The sequence below is a fragment of the Eumetopias jubatus genome, unplaced genomic scaffold, assembly GCF_037043125.1.
Source record: "Eumetopias jubatus isolate StellerSeaLion01/CBP00866 unplaced genomic scaffold, mEumJub1_p1.0 scaffold_2, whole genome shotgun sequence".
NCBI lineage: Eukaryota > Metazoa > Chordata > Mammalia > Carnivora > Otariidae > Eumetopias > Eumetopias jubatus.
In genome coordinates, this window is record NW_028274808.1 from 55,162,978 (window position 1) to 55,185,748 (window position 22,771).

Sequence of the window (22,771 nt, forward strand, 5' to 3'; positions counted from 1 at the left end):
ACAGTTTGAGCAGTTAATTATAGAAAAGTACTTCAGGCTTCTCTGCTTAACCATATTTAAAGTATAGAAAATGTATTCTGCTATACTGAGTGGTCAAGAAAATTCCTGTAAATTGAAAGAGTTAATATATACCAGGCCTGTCATTGTTGATTATAAAAAAGAACAAGCAGCTAATGTTTGGTGAGTCATTATTATATGCCTCACACAGTGTACTTTCCCTGAATTAGCTCACTCAGTCCTTACACAACCCTAAGAGATAGGAACTATTATGATACCCATTTTCTAAATGAGGAAACAGGCTTGTGGAGTTTAAATAAGGTAAAACAAAGACAAAAGGTGTAGTTAAGTAGAAGAGCTGGAACCTTGAGCTTGAGCTTAGCCTACCCCAAAACCCATGGTAGATTTAATGGTTTCTGCAAAATTCACACACTTCATGTTGTTTTGAAATTTCTCAGATATAAAGCACGTCTTGGAACAAGATTTAACCATATCATAAATCCTTTAAAATCAAGCAAATATGAATGAGAAACTCCACCAGTTGTGGACAAGTCTATCTTGGGAAATTTACTTAAAACCACTAAGCGTCAGCTTTCTCATTTGTATAAAACTCACAAGATTTTTAAAAGATAAATAAGGGGCGCCTGGGTGGCTCAGTCGGGTAAGCATCTGACTTCGGCTCAGATCATGATCTCAGGGTCCTGGGATCCAGCCCCGAGTTGGGCTCCCCACTCAATGGGGAGTCTGCCTCTCCCTCTCCCACCGCCCCTCCCCACCACTTGTGCATGTGCTTGCTCTCTCTCTCTCTCTCTCAAATAAATAAAATCTTTAAAAAAAAAAGTTAAACAAGATCACATGTCAGTACATAGCAAAAGACCAACAAATGGAAGCATTTTCCCCTTTAATCCATGTAGAGATTTTTAATATTTAAGACAACTCAATTTGAAAATAAACAACCCTACACACATTTTTCCCTCTTAGTACCCTGCATGTAGCAGGCCATCTCATAAATATCTACTGATGTTTCCAGGAAGCCTGAATAGGAAAATATTACCTGATTGGAACTTTAGTAATGACTTCCTCCTGTCATACTTTGTCAATCAGGAACTTGTTACATAAAGTGGCAGTAAACTCAGACAAAGTTGATGCTCTCATGTAAGAGCATATGACATGCTGAAACTGAAATTTCAAATAACCAACATACAACAGGTGACCTCAGACATCTGCAGAAATACTGCCTTAAAAAGATATGCAAATAGGGGGTAGCTGGGTGGCTCAGTCAGTTGAGTGTCAGGCTCTTGGTTTTGGCTCAGGTCATGATCTCATGGGTCATGGGATCCCCGTGGTATGTTCGGCAGTCCACAAGGAGTCTACTGGAAGATTCTCTCCCTCTGCCCCTTCCCCCACTCACACACACTCTCTCGTGTGCACACGCTCTCTCTCTCAAATAAATAAATCTTAAAAAAAGATGTGCAAATACAGTGCTCATAGAAAAAGATTCAACAATAGGTCTAGAGCTGTCCCACCCACTAGCCACATTGACTATTGAGCATTTAAAACGTGATTGGTCCAAAATGATAAACATTAGATTTTGAAGACTTAGTATGAGGGGAAAAAATGGAAAATTTCACATTAACAATTTTATATTGACTACATGTTGAAATGATTCTATTTTGGATGTATTATATGTAATATTAATATATATAAGACATGAGATACATTAATATATATTCATATATTATTGAAACTAACCTCACCTTTTCTTTTTATTGTTTAAATGTGGCTAATAGAAACTTAAATAATGTGAGCTTTAGTGGTTCATATTATATTTTAATTGTTCAGTGTCAGTCTGGAGGGTTTACCAAATCTAATCAAAGTAGTTTTAAAAATAACATAATTTATTAATGAAGAAAACATAAAAGACAGGTAAGTACAGAATCTAGGAAACAGATTAAAAATCATTCAGTACTTCTTCAGGACTGTTCAGAGAGAGTAAACTCTGACTTTTAATGGCCAATGTTATTTAATGAAATGGTAATAATTCTCCAATAAAAGATTTAATTATCATATTAAGTTACTAGGGCTGTCATCACAAAATACTGCAGACCGAGTGGCTTAAACAGAAATTTATTTCCCCACAGCTCTGGAAATCCAACAACAAGGTGTGCACAAGTTTGCTTTCTTCTGAGATCTCCTTCTTTGGCTCACCCATGACCACCTTCTCGCTGTGTCTTCACTTGGTCTTTTCCTCTGTGTGACCACAGGTGTGTGTCCGAATCTCTTCTTATAAGGATACCAGTCATATTAGATTAAGGTCCTATCCATATGACCTCATTTTACCTTAATTACCTCTTTAAAGATTCCATCTCTAAACACACTCACATTCTGAGATACTGAGGGTTAGAACTTCAACATGTAAGTTTGGTGAAGTTACAATTCAGCCCATAATAATCACTCAGCTATAGTAATTTAAAGGAAACCCATGATGAATAGTTGGGTTTTTTTTCTGATTACAGAAACTTTCTAATATATTTTGGATCTCCTAAGTGAATCTACCTAGCTAAAGAGAAAACTCATTCCAAATGATCAACATGTGTCATCTTGTAAACATGTATTTCTCTTCACAGAAATAATTTGAGCTCCTACTTTATAAATCAATCTCTTGTGGGTCTTTTGACTATGAATTGGTTTCCCAGAGTTTAGCCCCCCACTGGAAGATTATACTTTTCTCAGCAGACACAACGGAAGCATTCTGGGCATTACTATACAGTACTGTGCAAGGCAGGACCACTAAACCCAACATTCATATCAGCCAAGCCTTGAGTTGTCACCATAATGAAGTTCTTTTTATGATCTATTGCAAATGTTTCTAAATAGCTGTAGGAGGGTAGTTAAGAGTACAGTCTTCATGGGTGCCTGGGTGGCTCAGTTGGTTAAGCGTCTGCCTTCAGCTCAGGTCATGATCCCAGGGTCCTGGGATCTAGACCCACTCCAGGTTCCCTGCTCAGCGGGAAGCCTACTTCTCCCTTTCCCTCTGCCTCTGCCCCTCCCTGCCCTCCCCCCCACCCCGCTTAGGCTCTCTCTCACTGTCAAATAAATAAAATTTAAAAAAAAATAGAGTACAGTCTTCAGGGATTAAATCCCTGCTCTGCTTGTTCTTAACTATGGGATCCAAGGAAGGCTGTGCAACCTCTTGCACCTCAGTTTCCTTATCTATGATAGAAGAAAAATAAGGGTACTCTTAATTATAGGACTGTGATGAGGATGAAATACCTTGATTTAATTAACTTCCTACTCTAACAAACTGAACAACTAGTTTTCTTCATCATTCTCTACTTCACCACCTAATACCTAGGTAGACAAAAGATCACAAGCCTCTTCAATTCATCACCTCTCTTTAGGAACTCGTATCTAGACACTGTATTTGGCTTTTAGCTCAGTGGCCTATATGCATTAATATAATTTCAAGTTACAATTGGAAGAAAAGTCACCAAAAAAGATTATGTTTTCAAAAGAGTTCTTTGAAAATGGTACAAAAATATATTATAATAGAAGAGAGAACAGAAAAACACTGTTTCATGAATCCCATCAATAGGTGCCTTGGGTGTAAGAAAAAGAAAAGAGTTGGAAAAGAGGTAGATTATTAGAAGCTTGTGGTTGGCAATATCAAAAGGGAACTCAAAGTTTGGTTTTGATCCAAAAAAGAATCCAGGAACACACTTGGGGAAAACTGACCCAAAAATATTTCACTCAGAGGTGAAACAAGAGCCGTGAGATGAGCCCAGCTCTCCCGACACGTTAGGGAAATGCGTCGGAACCCAATCTGAAAAAGTGAAAGCAAATTGTCTAACTTAATAGTGGGAAATAACAGGGTTTATGCCCCCCCCCCATGCAAGCCTACTTTGGTTCCTTAGAATCCAAGAAGAATTTGGAAAAATCTCATCGACAAGACAAGCCATCTGGAATGAAAAAGTTGTTACTGATTAGTCTTTCAGAAGGATTACAGTAACATCTGGTTGGGATTGCATACTTATTTTAGTCTTTCTTGAAAAGCCTTTAACTTTAAAAAAAAGGAAGCATCCAGTTACTTCAGAAATTGAGAACATTAATTGACATATAATTTTTTCTTTTTTATACTTTCTGACGTTTTATAAAAATATATCCCACCAAGTAAATGTTGATTGTTAAGTCAATGGTGAAAACAGCTAATTAAAGTACTCCAGCTTTAGATTTCTTTTCCGTGAGACTCTTCCTTCTGTATACTGCTTATAAGTTCAAAGTGATCCAAACTATATTTGATAAAGCTTCCCAAAAAATCAACAATGGTGTTCCAACCCAGATTTCAAAGAAATAATTTGTATTTGTTTTGTTTGTCACATTTGGTGTTGTCTCATCACTAAGCCTGAGCCAGAAATCTTGAAATTGCTGTAGAGTAGTAATCATCTGGTCTCTGATCTCACTAGGAGTTTTTAATCTGTGGCCAAAATACAGATTAGGATGTGGCTATTTGTGATGACCATTGACTATAGAAATAATTTTACTTAGGTTCACAATTTAATCAGTTAATGCTTACATCCCCATGGCCCCTTTATGTGTTAAGTAGAATTTTGTGACTATTTATAAGGGATATCCAGAGACCAAATAGCTCAAATTCCCTGGCAGATATAGATAAAGAGATGATAGATAGATGATAGAGAGATGATAGATGATGATAGATGATTGATAGACAGATAGATAGATACATAGATAGATACATAGATAGATAGCTCTCAGTAGACAATAAAAATAAGGAAGGCCACTTTGGTCAAAGACAAGAACAGCAGTATCCCCTAAAATTGGGAACAGAACAGAAAATCTTGATGATTATGGCACAGGATCCAGTCAAACATTCTAGCAAGTTCTAGCATTTGCTTGTACACCTGAAAAGAAGTAGTCATGCCAGATCCCAGTACACAAATAGTCCAGTAATTAAAATGACTTTTTCACCTTTTTTTAAATGGCAAAATTTTTTCCATCTTCTGTCAGTCAAATGATATCGGTACTTGTTGATTTACCCAAACCACACTTGAGCTTTTTGAGTAATTAGCCAATCATTTAAACTGATAGAGAACCAGTCAAGAAAAAAAAAAGATAAAAATAATTTAGGAGTTCAACCTTCCACTTCTATAGATAGACATAGCCTTTGAATCAATAGGTATAACATATTCAGAAGAATTTTCAGTAAACATCTTAGATCTCTAATAGGAGCTACACAATGTACAGAGATATTCCACCACTATTAAAATCATTTTCTCATCATCAGAATTGGGGGATTAGTATCTTCAACAAGGTGCAGAAACAATTATGCAAAGGTGTATTTTCAGGAAATAAAACCTATCTCTTTATCAGAACTAAGGAAAGGAAAAGAATCTGTATAAATACAGTTTTACAGATGCAAATTTACATAAATAACAGCAAAGCAAAGCCCAAAACACTGCAGTCAAGAAAAGATGCTATTTTGTAACCAATTGATTACAAATATTTATTATGCACCTATTCTATTCCATATTGGTCCTTTCAGGTTAAGTCAAATACAGAAAACAGTGGTAGAAAGGACAGTCAGGGAGCGCCTGGGTGGTTTAGTCAGTTAAATGTCCCACTCTTGATTTCGGCTCAGGTGATGATCTCAGGGTCATGAGATCGAGCTCTGTGTCAGGCTCCGTGCTGGGCATGGAAGCTGCTTAGGATTCTCTCTCTCCCTCTGCCCTCCTCCCCCCACCCCATTCATGTGCTTTCTCTCTCTCTCTCTCTCTCTCTCTCTCTCTCAAAAAAAAAAAAAAAAAAGCGGGGACAATCAGTTGCTCAAAGCCTACTTAGTTTGTGAATTCTTCCTGATTATATCTGTCTATGTGAGGAAATAAACATTACTGAATCCCTGTGATGTGCCAGACACTACTAAGTGGTGGGGGTATAAAAATAAATAAGATGCAGTCCCTGCCACAGATAAAATCACACTGTCTAATGGGAAGGAGACAACAGTTCTTACCATCTAATGTGCTAAGCTCTATAGCAGCATGACGATGACAGACAAGGTACTAACCACAACCATTTCACAGCATCAGTTCAGTTTGAGTTTATTTTAACATTAGCTGCAGTAGATTTGGAGTGATAGAACTTCATTTCATCTCCATCATCCCACTTGGAACTCAATCTCTCTAACCCTGGTAGGACCATTCTCTGTAGAATTTTAGCCTGAAATAGGGAAGCCTTTCTTTCACGATACAGACAGATTGTTCTGGGGGTGTGCCTACCACAGCTACTGTGTTTGCAATCTCGACTCCACAACCATGGAATTCCCAGGTACTGTGTTCCTTTCATGATAATATATGCAAACTGCTTTTGGCTATTTTAAATTTCTCATTTCCACTGAAAGCATTCCATCTCTTAAATCTACAAACATCACATCCCAGTTGCAAGTTTTTCTCTTCATATATTCTGCAATCTCTTACTTTCACTGATACCTGCAGTCAACCTCAGAGAACCTGCCTTATCTTCCTCCCTTTCTCTCCCCTTTCTGGTCTAAGTCTCAGGGTCTATCCCTTCAAATATTCTCCTGTTAACATGCCCTACTTTTGACCTTGTTGATCTTTCTTCCAATGCATAAGGACTGAAAACCCGTGGATCAATCTAACCATTGGTCTACTCGATTTCTACATCTATGTTCTGTGAAGGAAATCACACAGCCATAAAATCTGGCACCAGGAACAAATATGGTTTCCAACTCTGATGAAGCCTTTGGGGCCAATCAGCAGTGCTTTACATATTCCTCGTCTGCCCGTTTTCCCATTACCACAAACAGCTTTACTATTTACATTTGCTATTTTCAAACTCCTTTTTCAAACCCTGTCATTCTCTCTTGCAGCAGATTGTCTTGTCCTCTTCTTGACACAGAAAATACAACTCATTTAGGAAGAACTTTCTCAAAGCCCTATTTTCCTATGTAAGTACATCTACATACCTACGCTCCTTCTATCACAGAGAATGAGATGCCTGCTTCTTGCCCAGAGCTAGTCCTGCAATCCACATCTTTCAGCCACTCAGGCCCCTGCTCTGCCAATCAGCTGTTTCCCCTTCAGCCTCTTCCTCTTTGGGGGTTTTACCCTCTGCATAGGATATATTCAACCCCCTCCCAAGTGGAAATAAAAACAAAAACAAAAAACAAGCCCTCTCTCAACCCTGTGTCTTTCTTAAGCAATCTCTCTAGATTTCCCTGAACCTCACAACCAAGTTAGTTAAGAGTGGTCTTTGCCTCCCACTTATTTCTTCACTCACTGTAATTTGGTTTCTTTCTCCAATCTACGAAAACTGTTCTTGATGAGACCAAATTGCTGTTCATGCTGTTCCCAAATTGCTATAGCAAATGGATAATTAGCTACTCTTTCTCGATTGTTCTATAACATTCGATACTATGGACAACTTTTCCAAACTCTTTTCTCTCCTCACTTTTATAACATCATATCTTTGTTTTTCTTCTACCTACATAAATACTTTTGGAAAGTCATCTCTTCTTTCTCCCACTCCTTAAATATTTGAGTACCTCAAAGGTTCTATCTGCAGACTCTACCAATTCTACACGCTAATTCAGTGTTAGTGAACCTCTTAGGGGTTCAACTTTCACCTATATGATAACATCTCCTGACTCAACATCTCTAGCCCTGATGCCACTGTGGATCCAAGACCACAAATGCATTTCTGACTAAAGGACAATTCCTTACGGATATCCCATGAGCACCTAAATTCAGCACATTAAAAATTGAACTTGAATCCATAGGACACTGTTTAGAGATGTAATATGTAATTACAAAACCAGAATCAAGTTGACTCTTGAACAGAGCAGAAGTTAGGGGCATGATCCCCCTCACAAAATTAAAAATAGAGCTACCCTATGACCCAGCAATTGCACTACTAGGTTTTTACCCAAAGGATACAAACATAATGATTCAAAGGGGCACCTGCACCCCAATGTTGATAGCAGCAGTATCCACAATAGCCAAAATATGGAAAGAGCCCAGATGCCCATTGACAGATGAATGGATAAAGAAGGGGTGGTATATATATACATAACGCAATATTACTCAGCCATCAAAAAAATGAAATCTTACCATTTACAACGACCTAGATGGATATAAGTCAATCAGAGAAAGACAATTATATGATTTCACTCATATGTGGAATTTAAGAAATGAAACAGAGGATCATAGGGGAAGGGAGGGAAAAATAAAATAAGATGAAATCAGAGAGGGAGACAAACCGTAAGAGACTCAATGATAGGAAACAAACTGAGGGTTATATGCAACTGATGAATTACTAAACTCTTATCTCTGAAACCAATAATAAAAATAAATAAATAAAGGTGAGATGCAAAATTTTCAAAAAAAATCTACATATAATTTTTGACTCCCCCAAAACTTAACTACTAATAGCCTAATGCTGACCAAAGTCTTACCAATAACATAAACAATCAATTAACACATATTTTGGGTATGTATTATATACTGTGTTCTTACAATAAAGTAAGCCAGAGAAAAGAAAATGTTATTTTAAAAATCATAAGGAAAATACATTTACAGTGCCTTACTGTATCAAAAAAAAAAAATCCATGTAAAAATAGAGCCACACAGTTCAAACCCATGTTGTTCAACTGTATTATAACCTTTTGTCTTAACTTTAGAGGAAGCTTTTAGGAACTAATATCCCTTACAGTAAAGAATCAGGCATCTAAAGCTGAGCATCCTCTAATTTATTTATCTTTCCCTCTCTATATATTTTTCCCATAGAAATATGTCCAGAATTAAGTGTACCAAAAGTTAATAATGAATATTTCTGAGCTCCAAGTTTTGGGGTGACATTTAACTTCCATTGTTTGCCTTTTTGTACTGCTTTAAGTTTTATAATGAGTTTGTACAATTTTTCAATACAATTTTTTAAACTAAACTCCTCTGTATTTCCTATTCACAAAATGGTACCATTTTCTAATTTGGAAATAGTCCTTGATTTATTCCTGCACCCACCTCCTCTTCAGTATGTCTTAAATTCATCTGCTTCCTTTTTGTTCCCACAGCCGTATCCTAAGGAAGGACTTCAGTCTCTCCCACCTTAGCTCTTGCAATGGTTTTTTGGCTCCAGTCTCAAGCCCCTCCATTCCATTCTCCATGCTATTGTCAGAAGTTTCTCTCTAGAATCCAAATCCTGGCATGCCATATGCTGTTTAAAATCAGTAGCATTCAATAGCCTTCAGAATAAAATCTAAACTACTTGGAATGTCCTAAATGATCTACATGATCTGACCCATGTATTTTCAAAATGGTGACCTTAGACCTTGGGATCAGAACAAGGTTCAAATCCAAATTCTCTATTTGCTCTCTGTTGACTCAGACAAGTTAATTAACCACTTTGAGGCTGTTTCTTTGCTGGCAAGCCGGAGCAAATGATACTTTGCAGAATTGTTGTGTTAGAGATAACTGCATTTAAGTAGCAGACATACTTTAGGTGTTCAGTAAATGTAACTACTACTATTTTTACTACTACTGCTTTTATTATTTCCATGTAGCCCCGTCATTGAGGAGGGATAGTGTCTTATTTATGTTTATATCTCCATCACCTGTGCCTAACACATTAAAGGGACTCAAGAAATATTTGCTCCAAAAATAGTATAGATAATATTTTAGACTCCTCTTGGTCGGCACCAGGCTTTTGTAGACTGGCTGTGGGCCTTGAAAATTCATCAGTTAAGTCATCTGATCCTTTCCATCTGAATCCAATCACAAAGTAACTCTTATGTCTGCATGCAGTCAGAGATTTCTTCTAGTATGTTCCCTCAGTTGCTTACTTAAAAATATCAAAGCCACACTGCCCATCTCAATTTGAAAAATTCACACAGCTCTAATTCCGAGTCACACCAGATAAATCTGAAAATATTTCTGTATATACTTGGTTATATAATGTCATATCCTCTCATTCTGCAAACTTCAACATTTGTTTTCTTGGATTACTAAAATTAAATTTAAAAGGCCAGTTTCTAAAGTCAGACTTATCAACCCATTTGTATTTTGACCTGCATACCTTAAGTTAAAAACCACCAACAAATACCAAAGTGCTTCAAAGTGCAAACCAATTACAAACTTAGGCGGTCATTAAAGTAAATGAAATGCATTATTTTGACTAAAGGAAAAAGCATTGTCTCTGTAAATTTTTATGGAGTACTCCAAAGGCAGGGTTTTCTCATCATCCTCTGAATAAACAAAATCGTAAATTCTACAGACCAGGAGTAAAATAAAAACAAAATTAAAAATTGGCCACACACACCTGCATGCTTAGCTGTAACAGATGTGATTAATGTCACAATTTAGTACCTAAGCAATAATGAGGTACCCAAAGAGGACTTGGTAAAGGTAAGTAATCCTAAACTTACAGCAGTTTGACTTTTAAGCTAATATTGTTCTAAATAATAAATACTTTCCTAAATAATAATTAAAGTATCTTATATAGGCATGTTTTCCCACTTTAATGATATAAATTCAATATTCTCTAAGACTAATTTGAATAATGAGCTAGAAACATCAATGAGATATACCATATAACCATAAATACAACTTCTAGAATTATTAAAATGATGTCATCAGAAATCACTATCCTTTCACATTAAATCTTGAAATTGCTGGCTGGTCTCCCCTAGACTCTCCTAAACCACATCAAAACTCAATGGCAGGGGCACCTGAGTGATTCAGCTGGTTAAGCATCTGACTCTAGATCTCAGCTCAGGTCTTAATCTCAGGGTCGTGAGTTCAAGCCCGGTGTTGGGCTTTCTGCGGGCGTGGAGTCAGCTTGAAAAAACAAAACAAAAAACAAAACAAAAAAACTCAATGGCAAGCTAAAATTTGCATCCCCTTTGGGGATGGTGAACTTCTAAATGTACAACTTTGATTCTAGTGAACATGGTGCTAGGATCTGAATTTTGTGTTTCCCCAAAATTCATGCATTGAAATCCTAACCCCCACAGATAATGCTATTAGGAGGTGAGGCTTTGGGGAGATGCTTAACTCATGCGGGTGAAACCCTCATGAATGGGATTAGAAAAGAGGCTCCAAAGAGCTCCCTAGCCCTTCTACCATGTAAGGACCCAGGGATAAAACTGACAGCTGTGAACCAGGAAAAAACCCTCACCAAAATACAGCCATGCTGGCACCTTGACCTTGGATTTTCCAGGCTCTAGAATCTTAGAAATGAATTTTTGTTTTTTAGAAGCTTCACAGTCTACAGAATGTTGCTCTAGTAGCCTGAACAAACTAAGACACTGAGAACAATAGAAAAATCTACTTGGGTAATATGAGATCGTTATATTAGCAAAGAGTTGGAAATAACACATAGAATACATGAGAATCTGAATGGATAAAATGTAAAAACTATGAATAAAAATGTTACATTTGCTAAGACCAATCCCATTATATAGTGAAATCTATTGCGGGCAACTTTGCATCAGAAAGCTTGAAGGACTAATTCACTCAGGAAAATCTACTTAAATCAATAGTAAACTATATAACAGCAGTACTTTCATTTTTGTAAAGAGATTTTCTTTCAGATGATCCAAATTTGTTCACAAGCATTCAGCCTGGATTGGTCAATTGGAAGGAAAGAAATTACTTAGTTGTTTAAGGTAAGAAGATGACCCCCAAAATGACACTCACTACAGTGAAATGTACTCAGAGTAAAAATCTGCTGAAATGAACATCCCCAAAAGCAACATGCCCAACTCATAATGCTGACACCTCAACAGGACAGTGGCAAATATCTCCATTACTTTCAGTTTAATGTAACAAAGGTGCCTAGTGATAAGTTGCCTGCTCAAGTTTATAGAGTCAATATAAAGAGGAATAAAGCCCAGAAAGTATATAGTATAATACTTTCTTGACGACATTTTATTATAGAAATCATTCCTTTTTTATAATGTGTCATAGTCTTGTTTTGATAAATTAGAAAGAACTAATCTCGATACCACTAAACTTTGATTAATTTGTATTTGGTTTATATGTCATGAATTAGCGAACAATGGAGACAGATTCTGTAACAGAGCAAAGAACTCACAAAGAACGAAAGAAGTGATGAAGTGTGAGGTGGGGTGACCAGAGCAGGCTAACAGGTGATGATATATGATGAAGTGCAGCTGAAAATCCCAAGGAAGGGTGAAGTGAGATGGGGAGTGATCTTGGGGTGGTGGACGTCCATCTGTAATGTAAAAAACGTTACCTGAGGGACTATACAAATGACCAGAAAGAAACTTGAAAACTGATTGGACTGAACTTTGATAAATGGATTTTCTATGGAATATTAAGAACAACACTTGGCAACTAAATCCTCAAACATAATATAAATGTCCTGTCTTCAAATTATCTCCTGTCTTCATGTGACCAGAGTGATATGTTGTCAGTAAGCAGTCCTCAAAGACTAGCATCTGCCATAATTTAACCTCCATATATGGATTGTTTTGAAACTCAATGTCATAATTCAATTTTAATAAATCCTGAACCCCAAGGATTGCTAATGTATTTCTAAATCCAGTGTTGGTTTGTTTTATTTTTTTGAAAGATTTTATTTATTTATTTGACAGAGAGAGAGAGACAGCGAGAGAGGGAACACAAACAGGGGGAGTGGGAGAGGGAGAAGCAGGCTTCCCGCTGAGCAGGGAGCCCAACACAGGGCTCGATCCCAAGACCCCGGGATCATGACCTGAGCCAAAGGCAGACACTTAACTGAGCCACACAGGCACCCCAGTGTTGGTTTGTTTTAAAGACAAGATAGTAAACTCCGCAAAGACATCTGAAACACTTATACAGTACCTAGTATATAGCATGTGATTAGAAAGTATTCACTGACTGAATAAATGAATGGATGCATGGATAAATGGATGAAGTCAAGATGAATCTACAACCAAGCAAAGCTAAAACCACACCATAGGTTTTCCATATTACCGTAGGAGGCCAAAATAGGTCAAAGAGTATACACCTGATGGGTAATTTCCTATACCATCTTTGACGCCACTCATCAAGTCAGGACACTACAGGCTACTTAAGTCAGAGATTGCATCTGTGGTACCATTAGCATCCAGCCCTGGGGCTATACATAGGAGGAATTAAGAAAATTCATTGATCCATCCAAATTCATATTTATATCAATGTTAAATGAGAAGATTTCATCTAATACATCGCTCTTCATAAACGGGGGCAATTTTTTTTCATTTTTTTCAACTTTTTATTTAAGTTCCAGTTAGTTCACATACAATGCAATATTCATTTCAGGCACAGAATTTAGTAATTCATCACCCATGTGCAACAGCCTGTGCTCATCACAAGTGCCCTCCTTAATTCCCATCACCCATTCAACCCATCCCCACACCCACCTCCCCTCCAGTAACACTCAGTTTGTTCTCTATAGTCAAGAGTCTGTTTTCTGGTTTTGGGTAAACATACATAACAAACAACATTACATAACATAAACCTCTCTTTTTTTTCCCCTATGTTCATCCATTTTATCTCTTAAATTCCACATATGAGTGAAATAATATGGTATTTGTCTTTCTCTGACTGACTTATTTTGCTTAGCGTAATACTCTCTAGCTCCATACATGTTACTGCAAATGGCACGATTTCATTCTTTTTGATGGCTGAGTAATATTTCTGTGTGTGTGTGTGTGTGTGTGTGTGTGTGTGTGTGTGTGTGTGTGTGTATTACATCATTATCCATTCATCAGTTGATGGACATTTGGGCTCTTCCCATAACTTGGCTATTATTGATAATGCTGCTATAAACATCAGGGTGCCTGTATCCTTTCAAATCAGTATTTTTGTAGCCTTTGGGTAAATACCCAGGAGTGCAATTGCTGGGTCGTAGGCTAGTTCTATTTTTAACTTTCTGAGCAACCCCCATACTGTTTTCCAGAGTGCCTGCACCAACTTGCATTCCCACCAACAGTGTAGGAGGGTTCCCCTTTCTCCACATCCTTGCCACACCTGTGTTTCCTGTGTTGTTAATTTTAGTCATTCTGACAGGTGTGAGGTGATATCTCACTGCAGTTTTGATTTGTATTACCCTGATGATGACTGATGTTAAGCATCTTTCCATGTGTCTGTTGGCCATCTGTAAGTCTTCTTTGGGAAAATGTCTATTTATGTCTTCTGCCCATTTTTTAACTGGATTTTTTTTGTTTGGGGGTGTTGGGTTTTATAAGTCCTTTATATACTTTGGATTTTAATCTTTTATCAGATATGTCATTTGCAAATATCAGGGGGGGCTGTTTGTAACTGTCTTTTTCTTTCGTGAATCATTTTGATCAACTTCTAAACCAAACCGGCTATCTTAACCCAGCGTAGGTTCAAAGTCAAGTCCTAAACTATAAGAACGCATCTATTTCATTTTGAAGTGTGTAAGTATGCCCTTAAAGGTATAATTCCTGGTCTGTCTCTGGTCTTCCTTATTCTCATCTTAGCCTTTCACCTCATCCTCCATGCCGAACTAGCTAAGATATTCTTGGTCCCAGTAGACCCTGATTTAATATTCATAGGGATTAGGAGTTAATATGACAATAATTATCCATTGAAATATGCATTTTGTAAAAACTGGCATTGAAGTAGTAGTAGAGCCTTCTATCAAAAGTGCAAACTTTTGGTTAATATATAAATATGCTTCTATTTCAGTCTGTCTAAGATAGCTTTTCCATCTTATCAATTCTGTCTTTAACATTCTTGGTGCTTTTACCACCACCACACTCTGCTGCTATAAAAAGAATCCTAGTGTCTCTCCTTTGCATATATCCACTTTGTACCTCTTTCCTCATGAAACTTTTACCCTAAAAAGGCTTCTGGTCATCCCTATTCTTTCTCCACTTACACTGCAAGTGGTGAAAGTGTTGAACCTCTCAAAAACAGGAGCCAGTAGAAGGAATACTACTAAATCATATCCATGCTTCCTGCTAATGAAAGAAAGATATATAGAGGATTATCAGGGGGGAAAATTTCTACTTCTAAGAATTTTGATAAAAATAATTGTTGTTTGGAATAACTAGGAATAATAGTAGGAATAACTGGGAATAATGGTCCCAGCACCATAAAACATGGATGCTTTGAAAGAACTGTGAACAGACAGGTCAGAATACAGGGGGCAGTCGGCAATCTATTGTAGATTAGATGCAGAGAGAATTTATCCAGGATTTGGATTTCAAAGAGACCATGTCATTTTAATTCATCCCAATTCTGCACTTCAAAACGGAAATGAGAAAGTGAGCTGTCACTAGAGATAGTCTTTATCTGATATATTTATGGGTTGGGTACAGGGGAGGAGGTGGAGAATACACAATGTCCCCTCTGACCTATTTTCTTGTGTCATGTGTCATACTGTATGGGGCACGACAATCACTATGACCTGGGTGGAAACAGCATACCACTTCTTGGAATGCTACTTGATCAGCAGTCATGCAGATGGCCCATAGTTGTGACATCTTCCCTTTGGCTGAAGACAAAAGAGGAGAAGAGAAAATCCTTGCCATACTTGAAGGACAGATGGCAAGCTCTGCCTAAACCCAAGAGAAGGAAGCAAGGACTTAACATTTATAACCTAAGCCAGTGGTCTTCATCACAAAAGGCTGGTTTTGAATTCAAGTATAGGCAATTTCTTGAGAATCTAGCAAGCAAGTGGTTTATTTGGGAGGTAATCCTCAGAAGCACCAGGAAAGAAGTAGGGAATTGAAATAGAGAAAGGAAGGAGGCCAATAAAAGGTATTTATTCAAGCAGGTTACAGCTGTTAGCAACTGGAGCTCCAATCCCACTGAAGAACCCAGGGAGGCAATGTAGAATATGCCACAGAGATATCCCAAGTTAGGGATATTTACCCTCCAATTCTATCAGACAATGCCCAAGAGCTACTCCCAAGGGGCCTTAATGCCTCAGCACTCCCAGCACGCCGTACCTATGGACCAAATGCACTCCAATGTCAGAGAACATCTTCTATGGAATTTCACATGCCTGTTGCACAGAGTAGCAGAGTGGATGGGGCAGGGGAATGGTGGGTACGGAACAGATACGGACAAGGCATCAACAGCATTTGCTATACCTAGTTCCATTAGACTGGACTCCAAAATACCAATGTATTTATCATCTGAACAAAAAAATGAGGGAAGGGAGAGAAACTCTCCTTGTACAAAAGAGAATGCTACAGGTACAAAAAGACTAGAGCAACATTATTGGAAAAGAAAACTTCCTGGGGTACCTGGGTGGCTCAGTGGGTTAAGCCACCAGCTCTTGATTTCGGCTCAAGTCATGGTCTCAGGATCGTAGGATCAAGCCCTGCATTATCTCCGTGCTCAGCAGAGTCTGCTTGAGATTCTCTCTCTTCCTTTCCCTCTGCCCCACCCCACCCCCAGCTCACACACGCGCACATGCGCTCTCTCTCGCTCTCTCGCTCTCTGTCTTGCAAAGAAAAAAAAAACTTCCTTTAAGTTTCTTGAGCCTTTTAGAAATTAATATTAGGTTAGATTCAAGGTTGGCATGCTGGGGCCCTCAAGCCAGATCCAACCAGCCAACTGGTTTTGCACAGCCCCAAAGCTAAAAATGGTTTACATTCTTAAATGGTTGGGAAAAAGTAAGAAGAAGCTATTGCGTGACACACCAAATTTATATGATATTCAAATCTCATTGTCCATAAACATGTATTAGAACACAGCCACATTCATTCATTTGCATAATATTGATGGCTATGCTGTCAATAGCAGGATTGAGGATTGAGTAGCTGTGACTGGGATCACATGGACTTCAGGGCTTAAAAGTTCCCCGCTCTGGCCCTTCCTGGAAAGTTTGCCAACTGTAATTTAGAACCAGACTCACTCTCAGGGAATCTTCATGATAATAGTGATCCCCTGGGATGGGGGGAAGGGTGGGTCTCTCCTTTTTTTAAGGAGAATTGAAACCTTTTATTGGGCTCCATGGGGCTGTCTCTGAGCTTCTTGGATAAGGACGACTGTTATTTTTTCCACCCCTAAATTGATCAGAGGAGAACAAATAGTCTCCTATTATTGCCAACATAAAACTTATGATTTCTTGGTGGTAACACAGGTACTAAGCAACAAGATGCTTACAAATGTGATGAAAATGGAATAAACTTTAAGATTTAGAAACTCTGTTTTCTCCAATATGCAGCATAATACTTTGTAAGCTCCTGCCCCACTTTGATTTCTTTCCAGACATAAATTCACACTGGAAACTAATGTTTGAACCCTGAAAAGGAGCTAATTTTGCGACAGGAACTGAAAAGATACGACACCAAGGGGTAACTAGAAAAAAAGAGAGAGCGGTGGCAGCTGGTGTTAGAGAGTTTAATTACTATTATTTAATCATCAGGCATCAAGCTAATACATTACTGAAGGAATAAAGATTGATATAAACGATTGGCCATCGAGCAACAGAATTAAAATTGGTAACGTTCATCAGATCCCAAGGAAACCCAGGATGCCAAGTTTAATCTGGCACCTGACCCCGTGTTTGCTTGCTCGGTCATGGAAGCAGGGACTAGATGTGTAAACCAGGTCTTTCCCAGGGAGTGTTGCAGGGATCTATGGGTGTGCTATAAATCAGCACTGCGTCCCTCAGGATGCCAAAGGCCGCTCTCAAGGCCTTGTTTACAGGAGAACATCAGTATCCTCTGGGCACACACGTCAATGCGAAGAAAACTTTAAATAGCGGGAGAGAAAAGTGTCTTGGTAGTCACATAGCCTACGATAAACTTTGAAGTACAAATGAGAAGTGGAAGTGAATGTTAAATGTATGCCTTGTCCTAAAGCTTCATGAAAAATGAAATGTACACGAAAAGTTGGATCCCTGCCATGACACCCATTACAGTGTAGACGAAGACTCTGACCTTTTGTGTTACACTTACTGTGTTTTTGACACATTTAGTCAATTAAAACGGGTGAAGTGTAATTTGTTTTTCGTAAGTTTAATACAGCATGTCAATAGAAGTTAACCAAAATTTATAGTTGGAACACTAAAACTGCCACATGCACTTAAACAAATGAACACAATTTATCAGGGTTGAAGTAAAGAGAACATCACGGGCATTTGACTTTATACTTCACATAAGCGTGTTGCCAAATATAGAAAAGCAAGCGCCTTCTCACACTTCCAATGGAAAAGACATTTTAGTTCACATTAAATATTGGTGTGAAAAATCTGGCAGGTCTCCAGTCCTAAGGAGTGTTAAACGTTGGCACTTCCACTGTGTACTTTTACTATAAATTGTTGTAGCGTTTATTTGACATGGAATACCCAAAGGATTGATGAGCCAAGAAAGGAAGATTTTTTTTATTGTGCCATATTACCTTTTTCAGACATCTATCCTAAGTCTTTACGTCTTCAAAGTCTAAACAAGTAGCCACCTGTATTCAATCGGTGCAAGATATTTTTCATGAAACTATAGCTTGCCTTTTTATAAACCTATAAAAGCACACATTTTCCATTTTATTAGTCAGCAAAGCAGTGGTGGATTTAATAATAAAACTTATAAATGCAGTGTCTTTATAGACAGTTTAACTTTTTTTGCTTGTTTAAAATGCCACAAGAACAACCAAGTTTATTTCACAGTTTCTGTCTCTATCCTATAGAAACAAGTAGCTACAATTTTGTATATCATTACATTAAAAAAATTCACCTGGCACTCAGACCATTTATATAGCAGCCTACAGACTCCTAAAGATTTAAGAGAAACATAATACTGCTAGGGGAAAATTATCTATTACAATCAAATGCATGTATTTGATTTTGACATCCATAATATGTACATCAATTACATATAGCTACAGCAGTCACGCACTTTGAATTTCCAAGAGGAATTTAAAATAAGTCTGTGTCTCCTTTTTAATTAAATAAATATAGATATGCAATATACACAATAAATAATATATTATGCCCACAATCTCAATGATTACAAAATGAAAATTCAAGGTAGCAGTAGGTAACACACTGATATTGGTAAGATTTAAAACAGTGGTACACCTATTGCTGATGGAGACATAGGGAAGTATGCTGGAGGAGGGATGAATTGTTACTGCCTTTTGGAAAAGCAGTCTGGTAATATCTGCTAAAATAGAAAATACATACACTTTTCAAATCAACATCTCTGTTACTGGTAATCTATACCATAGAAATAAAATACCAGTAGATAAGGATAGTTAATGCAGTTTTTTTAAGGCAGGAACAAAATATGGGGTGGAAAATTGAATGTCTACTCATGGGTAAACATTTTTAATAAGTTGTGGCAAAACTGTACCATGAGATAACATGAGGCAGCTACAAGGAATTTTATCAATCTATAATCGGTGATTAAAAAGATTTCCACAATATGCTGTTAAGTGAGAAAGGTAAGAGGCAGAGAAATATATATATTATCCCACTTTTCGAAACCAAACAATGCCAAAAATATTTGAACATATATACAACTATAAATGTGTGTGAATATATGTAAATATGCAAATACATATAATCATATGACCATAAATTAAAATAAGCCAAGATACATACCAAGTTGGTCACCCTGATTCCTAGGGTTATTCAGTTGGCGGAAGAAGAAGCAATGAACAAAAAAGAAAATTGCATTTTTTAAAAGCTTATAAAGTAAAAGTAGAATTATTATATGACCATCTTTGGAAAAAATCTTTGGGAAAAGGAATGTCTGTTTATGTTTCTAAAAACGGTACATGAAAGAGTAGTCATCAAAACATTGATGGTATTTTCCTCAATGTGCAAAAACTTTAGATATTTCCTTTCTCTTTCATTGGCTGATTTTTTTTAAACAGTGATTACTATTACATATAAAATATATGATGAAAGGGCTATTTTCATTGGAGGGAAAAAACCTAAAAACTATATAAAGAGCACACTAGTTTAAATTTCTCTCAATATAAATACTTACTATGGGGGAAATGTTTAAGCCTTGAAATTAAAAAAGAAAAAATCCCCACTTTTTAAAGGAAAAAAATGGGGGAAAAAAATCATGAGAAAAAGGATACAGCATACGCCACCAATAGGCCTCACTATCCATTCTCCCCTTTTGCAGGTATGAGATTCTCTTTGTGTTTCATCTGGACAAACTGGCACTGAGAATAAACACTGTATTTTGCATTCTCCCTTACAGGTAGGAATGCAGGAATGTGGCTAAATTCTGCCAACTAAATATAAGCGGAAGTGAAGTGTGCAATCCTCAGGCCTGTAACCTAAAAGTAGTAGTTAGTATAAGTCATATGCAGCCACACAGGCCAGAGCAAGTTCAAGGGACTATTACAGAGCAAGAAAAGGTAACAAAGTTATCATATCATAACCCTGGACTGCTTATGCTTGAATTATTATGAGAGACAAATACACTTTTATTTTTTCAAAGTCACTGTTATCTTATTTGTTATATTGTTAACAGATCATATACAACTACAGAGTTGCTACCTAGACATGGAGCTACCTTAACACAACTTAAGATATGAAATACTAATTTTGTGGTCAACTGGTGATCAGCAAGAAAACAGATCCTGCAGGCTATAAAGTTGGTGATCCTTGTCATGCCATGGTAGATTATGTGATTAACTATGCTATTTGATTAGCTGTAGACTATAATATCTTACAATACAAATCACATGCAGATAGAGCCTCTGAGAGAGTCCACCTGGGAAAAAACTCTCAAAATATTGGTGAGAACTGGCTTTTCGTTGCCAAGGTTAGCAACCCGGCAAGAGAGACTAATTCAAGAGAATTATTAGATATTTTTGTAAAGGCAGATTTAGCAGAAGATAAGACTGACCCAGTCCTCTTGAAAACATCACCGAGAATGGGGCCAGTCTAGTGGCAAAGATCAGATGAAGATAGGGCCTTTTGCCTTCTCATCCAAGATTGCTGCTTCAGATGACTTAAAAGTAGCCAAAACCAAAAACGTGGCTAACTTAATCAAAGAAAAAGAGATCCCCACCAAGAAGTCGCTTCTCGGCTCCTTCTCAAACTTCTGTCAGGTTCAGCTTCCTTGTCTCCACTCCAGCCTCCACCATGTCCATCACGGTGACCCAGAAGTCCTAGGAGGTGTTCACCTCCTGCCCCCAGGCCTTCAGTAGCCACTGGCACCCTAGAGCACCTGGATCCTGCATCTGCTCCTCAGCCTTCTCCCAGGTGGGCAGCAGCAGCAGCTTCTGGGGTGGTCTGGACACCAGCCTGAGTATGGTCAGGGGCTACACCAGGGCCAGGGCAACAGGGGACATCACAGCTGTCTCAGTGAACCAGAGCCTTTTGAGCCCCCTTAAGCTGGAGGCAAACCCCAACATCCAGGCTGAGCAACACTCAGGAGAAGAGCAGATCAAGACCTTCAACAAGTTTGCCTCCATTGACAAGGTGCGGCACCTGGAGCAGCAGAGCAAACTTCTGGAGACAAAGTGGAGCCTCCTACGGCAGCAGAACACCATTCGGAGCAACGTGGACCACACATTGGAGAGCTCTATCAACAACCTTTGGCAGCAGCTAAACACATCAGACCAGGAGAAGCAGAAGCGGGAGGTGGAGCTTGGCCACAGGCAGGAGCTGGTGGAGGACTTCGAAAGTAAGTACCAGGAGATCAAAGAGCATGCAGACGTGGAGAATGAATTTGTCCACATCAAGAAAGATGTGGACGAAGCTTACCTGAACAAAGTAGAGCTGGAGTCACTCCGGGAAGGGCTGACAAACGAGATCAGCTTCTTAAGGCAGCTTAGGAAGAGGAGATCCGTGAGCTGCAGTCCCACATCTTGGACACGTCCGTGGTGCTGTCCATGGACAACAGCAGCACCCTGGACCTGGACGGCATCATCGCCGAGGTCAAGGACATCACCAACCACAGCTGGCCTAAGGCCGAGACCATGTACCAGATCAAGTACAAGGAGCTGCAGGCATTGGCTGGGAAGCCTGGGGATGACCTTGGTAGCATGAAGACGGAGATTTCCATGATGAACCAGAAGATCAGCCGACTCCAGGCTGAGATCAAGGGCCTCAGAAGCCAGAGGGCTTCACTGAAGATCGCCGCTGCTGATGTTGAGCAGAGCCAGGAGCTGGCTGTTAAGGAAGCCAATACCAAGTTGTCCGATGGGGAGGCTGACCTGCAGTGAGCCAAGCAGGATACAGTGCAGCGGCTGCACAAGTACCAGGAGTTCATGAACATCAAGCTGGCCCTGGACATTGAGATCACCACCTACGGCAAGCTGCTGGAGGATGAGAGAGCCAGCTGGAGTCTGGGATGCAGAATTTGAATATCCATACTAAGACCAACAGCAGCTATTCAGGCGGGCTGAGCTCGGCCTACAGGGTCCTCATGAGCCTGACTTCAACTATGGCCTGAGCTCCTTCCTGTCCAGCTTCGGCTCTAGCAGGGGTGCCAGTTCCTTTAGCTGTGTCAGCTCCTCCAAGGCCATGACTCTGAAGGTGATCGAGACCTGCACTGGGAAGCTGGTGTCCAAGCTGTCTTGTACGTAAATAGCAGTGGTCCCTCCCAGCCTCCTCGTTCCTGTGACTACCATAGAGCCTCTGGGGGAAGGAGCTGTGCGGGGGAGCATCGGGAATAGCAGACCCACCTGAGGCTCAGCCCCAGTCCTCAGCCTACGCTTGGGGGGAGTCTATTGCCCTGGATACCCCCTCTTGCACATGCCTCCAATTAAAAGTGCCTTTTCTCAAATAAAGCCTCAGATAGCTCTGCCAA

At 38.8% G+C, this 22,771-nt stretch overlaps 1 pseudogene; it reads left to right on the forward strand.

The window, feature by feature from the left end:
- Positions 1-21,099: 21,099 nt before the first annotated feature.
- LOC114217455 (keratin, type II cytoskeletal 8 pseudogene) lies at positions 21,100-22,548 on the forward strand (annotated as a pseudogene).
- Positions 22,549-22,771: the final 223 nt, after the last annotated feature.